Below are 6920 nucleotides of genomic sequence, written 5' to 3'. Positions count from 1 at the left end.
TGTAAATCATGTCAGCTCTCCAAACAATGCCCTTTTGTCCAGAGTCCATTCTAACATTGTGTTTGTCTCTTAGTTCTCATGGATTGTTAGTCTCCTTTAATCTGGGGTAGCTCTTATAGTTTTTTGCTTTTTTTTCCCCTGACCTTGACATCTTTTTTTTCCCCTGACCTTGACATCTTTCAAGACAATCAGTCAGATACTGGAGGAAAAAGTCTTCCAGTTTATGATAACTACCATTTCTTTTGAGGTATGCCATAAAAGGAAGGATATATTTCCTTAGTTCAGCAAAGAATCAAACACATGACATTGTAATCTTACCATAACTGATGATGTTCACTTAAGATAGGATGCACTATACCAAGTTTTTGTCAATAGAAAGAAAAACAGATATTGATGTACACAGAAAGAAATATGTCACAAGTCAGGAGTTTCCACTGATATGTCTACTTTGAATCAGTACAGTAGAATGCTTGCTCTTGTTTCCCCCTTAGCACATGTATGTGTGTGGTTATATGTATACATGTTCACATATATGTATGGATGCATGTGCACATGTATGCAGAAATGTGAGGATGATGTTTGGTGTCTTCCTGGATCATTCTTCACTTAATATTCTGAGCCAGAGTTCTTCAATAAAGCAAAATCTCACTGTTGGGGCTAGTATAACTAGTCACCTTGCCCTGGGGATCCAATCTCTACTTCCTTTATGGTTATAGGATTATGAATACAGGTTTCACAAGTTCTACCCAGCTTTTTATGTGGATATTGGGATCCAAACTCTAGTCCTTAAGCTTGTGTAGCAAAGACTTTATCTAATGACCCATGTCCCCAGCTCTGGTGTTACCCTTTCTGCATCTAAAGCCTTAGAGGTGAACAAGCACTGACAAAGAAGTGAATGCTCATTTACTTATTTGTCAAATAAAGGCCACACAAGAAGTTGTGTAAAAGTAACGTTGATTTCCTCAGATATAATTGTCCTTTAGTAGGCTTACTGCCTCCATCTGCTACCCTAGGCCTATTCCTGAAAGGTTCTAGCCTCTTGAGAATCTAATCAAGGCATAGAATATTTTCAGCCTCTAAGACTTACTTCTGAATAAGCTCATCCTTTCTAGTTCCTTCTGAACTCTTGACTAGCTGGTTCAATTATGCTGTTCCAGCTCAAACTCCTCTCTAAGCCAACTGGTTCAATTTGGTTTCTCTCAGTTTCTCATTGAATTGCTCTGCTTGGCCTCAAGCTAACTCTAGCAATCTGTTCTAGTCTCTGGCTCCTCATTCTCCAAACCATCCTGTCTTCACCTGTGGATAGCTTGTTCTCTCTGCAATGTGTCTCTGTAAAACTGTCCCAGTAAATCTCTCTCTCTCTCTCTCTCTCTCTCTCTCTCTCTCTCTCTCTCTCTCTCTCTCTCTCTCTCTCTCTCTCTCTCTCTCTCTCTCCTCTCTCTCTCTCGCCTGTTCTTAAGTAGTCTCTCTTTCCTGTCTGTTCTCATGAGAGTTGGGCAGACCTCATCTCTGACTCATTCTGTCAAATCTTTCTTTGATTTGTCACTTTGTTGTCCTCTCAACTAGAAGTCATTTTCAAATATGGCTGCTTCTTTCTACCAACTAACTTTACCTACATTGTTTGAGATTAAAGGTATGTACTAGGGACATGTCTGTATTCCAGCCAGATCATACTTTAATTGAGGGCTTGTCTGCATCCCAACCTCATAACTTAGAGGACCCTAGAAGGTCTTTGGATGTGATCCTCTCTCTGCCAACGTGGCCCGAATTGCTGGATAAAAATTCTTCCAAATAGTTTTAGAGCATCTAACTGATAGGTGGCTTTGTGGCAGATGAATGACTCTGCTTAGTATACAGATGGCCCTTAGTTTCTTCCCAGTCCCATGAAGGTAAAAAGCATCTAATCTAGGTTTATGTGAAATCCAAACCTACTATAGTGTTCAGTATTCGTTCTCAGCAATTTTCCTTTAGACTTAATGCTTTTAGTCAAAATACCAATCTCATATATTTTTTGGGTGTGTATGCCTCTCTCTTTGTGGGATGCCTATATTATTCATTTGTAAGCCAGTTTGGTTTATTCGTCTATAGATACTCCACAGTATTTATTCTTTGTCATATTATATATAAGCTGTATCTGTCCTATTTTAATCTGGGTAACTTGTCAAGTGATTTTTGTTTTTTCTTACTTTCATCAATCTGGCCTACTATCTGTTCTAAAATGTCATTACTTTTCTGCTTTCATACTTATTATTTTCTTCTAGATAGTTTCTTTGGGCACGTTTTCTTTTATGACTTTCAAAGTTAACACAATTCATACATTTCATTTATATTTACTGATGTAAGTGTATAAAACTACAGATTTTCTAGTGATCTCTAAAAATATCCAATAGTCTCAGATATTTACTGCTTTCATTACTTTTTTGCTTTTTTGGTTTTTTTTTTCAACCCAATGGTTGTTTAATAGATTTTCAATTTCTAGTTATAAGGCATATATGGACTTTAAATTTTATTTTTATTCTAGCTTAACAGCTGTGCTATCCCTGTGTTAAGAGGGAGGTTTGGAATCCTTCAAATTGTATAGAACTTACTGATGTTTTCTTTGTGACCTAATATTTATACAATAGAAAAGAAAGGCCTCAATTGTGCTCTAATGTTCAATGAGGGCCACTGGTGTATGTAGTTATTATGTTACTTGATGTTTCTGTGTCATTACTGTGACTGACACCTGATCCGCTTTGTACTGAAAGGCTTCTACTAGCCAGAGTTTCCAACCATATCTCCTTGAACCCTTAGCTATTGCTTTTAGAAGATGATTAGGGAGAGAGATGTATGTAGCTCTTGCTTGGAATGCGTGAGGCTGTGAGTTTCATCCTAGCAAAATAAGTCAATGATGGCTATTTGGTGGCTTAGATTTTTATAACTACTATATTACATTGTAAAATGGTTTTCATAGTTCACCGGTGAAGAATACATAGTGCTCTTACTGAAGACTGAGACCTTAGTTCCCTACACCCAAGTCCATTTCAGTGGCTAACTCTAACTGCCTCTAACTCCAGCTCCATGGAAATTATTTACTCTCTTAAAACATAAGGTATATAACTATTCTCTACTTTCCTAATAATATAATAATATGAAATTTCCTTGTTTTTACATTATAAGGGATGGATCTAAGACCTTGTCCATCCTCGGCAAACATTCTACCACTGAGATGAAGCTTCAGTACTTAAAATTCTTTCTTAAAGAGATTATATATGACACATAGAAAATTTTATACTAATATGCATAGTTTTACTTATGAAAGATGCATTTATCCTTTTTAGATGTGTATGGTCTTTTTAAAAATTAAGATAAAAGGTACTCACTTTGGCAGCACATATACTAAAATTGGAAGGATTAGAAGATGAGCATGGCTCCTGTGCAAGGATGACACACAAATTCATGAAGTGTTCCATATTTTTGGCTCCAGCTGCATATGTAGCAGAGGATGGCCTTATCTGGCATCAATGGGAGCAGAGGCCCTTGGTCCTGTGAAGGCTCGATGCCCCAGTGTAGGGGAATGTCAGGGCAGGAAGGCAGGAGTGGGTGGATTGGTGGGGGAGCACCCTCTTAGAGTCAAAGGGAAAGGAGATGGGATAGGGGGTTCACAGAGGGGAAACTGGAAAGATAATGTTTATATATATGTATGTATATATATATATATATATATATATATATATATATATATATATATATATGACTATTCTTAGGCTAGTTAGCTCTTTCTGGTAGTATTTGAGGTAGCTGCACAGTAGGGGATTTTACTTCTGATACCATAATTCTGGTAAAAATCACATGACTTGGGAAGTCATAGACCTTAGATAGAAGTTACTGTTGTTATTTTGTTCAATCATTGTCTTACTTTTCTATTCCAATGACAAGACACCATGACCTAGGAAGCTTATAGAAAAAAGACTTTATTAGGGGCTTGCATATAGTTTCAAGTATTAGATTCCATGACCATCACAGCAGGGAACATGGCAGCAGGCAATCAGGGAGGTGCTAGAGCAGGATGAAAACTTACATCCTAATCTATAAGTAGGAGACAGAACAAGCTAAGTGGGAAAGGCATTAGCTTTTGAAACTTCCAAGCCTACTCCCAGTGACAAATCTCCTTCAACAAGACAATACCTATTAATCCTTCTCAAACAGGTCTACAAATTAGAACCAACCATTCAAATACATGAGCCTATGGGGGCCATTCTCATTCAAACTATCTCAATGGCCATGTTGTTAAATTGTCTTCTAAATATTTATGTTTATACCATAAAGAAGCTTTTTTTCAGTATGCACTAGTTAATGCAGAGAGGCATTCATTAAGTGCTGAGAACAAGAGACTGTATAATCAGCTCTAAGTGGGTCATCTATATCAACCTCAAGGCTCAGAGACTACTATGGAAGAAGAAATGGAAAGAATATAAGAGCCCAAGGGTGGGGAGGAACACTCTAAAATGCTGTCATCTGGACATGTCTTAGCTATCACATTCATGAACTCAACAGCTATGGTTACTGCACCAGACCTACACAAGTACAAGACATCCATCCAGAACAGATGGGGGAGGTGCTCTCAAACCTCACCCCTTAGTGAGGAGCTATTTGCCACTGATAGGGAGTGGGGTCCTTTTATTCCTTTCATATACATGCCTCCAATGACATCTTACTTCCCACCATACCTTAACTTCTAAGGGCAACTACTATCTTCCAAAAACATCAAGCTAGAGACAAAGAACAAAGCCTTTAAACTTATGAAACTTTGGATACTATTCTAAAGTCAAACTATGGTATAATCTCATAAGACTTACTTTTTAAACACTAAGTCTTATTTTCTTATACTAGTCAACATGGGTCTCCCTTAAGAGAAAATATTAGAATGTTTCCCTTAAAAATAAAACTAAAACATCAGTCAACTCAACTCAAATCTCTTCTATAAAATTTGCATAGAATGTTATACCTCTAGTTTATCTATTGTGCTGGTTAGGGGTTTTTGTTTGTTTGTTTGTTTGTTTTGTTTCTGTTTGTCTGTTTGTCCGTGTGGAAGAGGGAAATCCCAACTGAGAAAATACCTACATCAGAGTAGTCTGCAGAAAAGCTTTTGGCATATTTTCTTGATTAATGACTGATGTGGGGTAGCACAACCCAGGGTGGTACTAACCCTGGGCAGGTGGCGTCAGATTATATAAGAAAGTAAGCTGAGTAATCCATGGAGAGGGGTTCAGTAAGCATCATCCTTCCATGATCTCTATTTCAGCTCCTGCCCCCAGGTTCCTGCCTTGAGTTTTTACCCTGAATTCCTTTCCTGATGGACTGTTATTTGAACATATAAGACACATAAGTTCTTTCTTTCCCAAATTGTTTTTGGTCAGTGTTTTATCATAGCAATGGAAAGAAAATGAGAGCATCTATGATAGCTGATAGAGTATAAAGGCTACATAAATAACTGTTACACCTTCCTAATGTTCAGTAATACAGTAGAATACCCATGGGTAATGGAAATTACATGTTTTACACAAGCTGGCAAAGAATTCTGAATGTTCACAACATGAAGAAATGTCTGAAGTGGTGGATATGCCAATTGCATGATATGATTATTATGTATTAGGTGTATGTATTAGAATACCATGTAATTTGTCTTGAACATATCTAATTATAATCTGACAATTAAAAAATACATTTAAAGCAGTTATACGGAGGCATTTAGGAGATATGGTAATATGTATATGATAATGGTACTGAGTAGAGTCTGTCCATGTTTATTGTTAAATGCTATTTTCAAAAACTCCTTTTGGTTGAATCTAGGGTACAGAGGGCAGATTGTATAGGTCATTTAGTCAACAGTTCTAAACATTGTGTTCACAGGGTCTGCTTCTCTTCTTTCTTGTGCTGGATTACTTTCCTTCATGGTAGATTATTTTCCCATGTGTCAATTAATGCTTATGGTTATCCTGCTTAGGGCAACTCAACAAAGCAGTGCTAAATGGAGTGTTTTCTTACTATGTCATAGGCCATATAAACTGCACACTGTTTTGTAAAAAACATATTCTATAAACACAGGTTTTTTGTTCTAGGTGGAGCATACTTTTTCTTTAAAGAATGAGTTCAAATAAGAGACATAGTCATAAGAGTAGTGATTGCCTAAGAAAAATCTAGGGACTAAAACTACCATGCATCACCCCTCAACCTCATGCTCATACCTGCCATCTCTTTGGTGCCTATTGTTATATACACTTTGTGTATATCCTATGCATATTGTCTGTTTCATATGCACAAAGGTTTATTTATTTTTTATTAGATATTTTCTTTATTTATATTTCAAATGTTATGCCCTTTCCTAGTCTCCCCTCCAAAAATTCCCTCTCCTCTCCATTTTCTGCCTGCTCCCCAACCCACCCATTCCTGCTTCCTGACCCAGGCATTCAACTATACTAGGGCATAGAACCTTCACAGAACCAAGGGCCTCTCCTCACTAGGCCATCCTCAGCTACATATGCAGCTAGAGCCATGAGTCTCTCCATGTGTTTTCTTTGATTGGTAGTTTAGTCCCAGGGAGCTCTGGGGTTTCTGGTTAGTTCATATTGATGCTCCTCCTATGTAGCTTCAGACCCCTTCAACTCTCTGGGTACTTTCTCTAGCTCCTTCATTGGGGACCTTGTGCTCCATCCAATGGATGACTGTGAGCATCCACTTCTGTATTTTCCAGGCACTGTCAGAGCCTCTCAGGAGACAGCTATATAAGGCTCCTGTCACCAAGCTCTTGTTGGCATCTGCAATAGTGTCTGGGTTTGGTGGTTGTTTATAGGATGGATCCCCAAGTGGGGCAGTTTCTAAATGGTCATGACTTCAATATGTGCCCTGAACTTTGTCTCTGCAACTCCTTCAATGGATAT

General features: G+C 37.8%; 1 non-coding gene across 1 annotated transcript; it reads left to right on the top strand.

Annotated features, from left to right (window-relative positions):
• The first annotated feature begins 3354 nt into the window (after positions 1-3354).
• LOC115030120 (U6 spliceosomal RNA) lies at positions 3355-3458 on the top strand. Its single transcript, XR_003835748.1, has one exon. It is a non-coding gene; the product is annotated as a U6 spliceosomal RNA (small nuclear RNA).
• Positions 3459-6920: the final 3462 nt, after the last annotated feature.

This window comes from Mus caroli, unplaced genomic scaffold (genome assembly GCF_978045245.1).
Source record: "Mus caroli unplaced genomic scaffold, Mus_caroli_1 scaffold_5, whole genome shotgun sequence".
NCBI classification, from domain to species: domain Eukaryota; kingdom Metazoa; phylum Chordata; class Mammalia; order Rodentia; family Muridae; genus Mus; species Mus caroli.
This window is presented reverse-complemented; position numbering and strand designations above follow the sequence as displayed.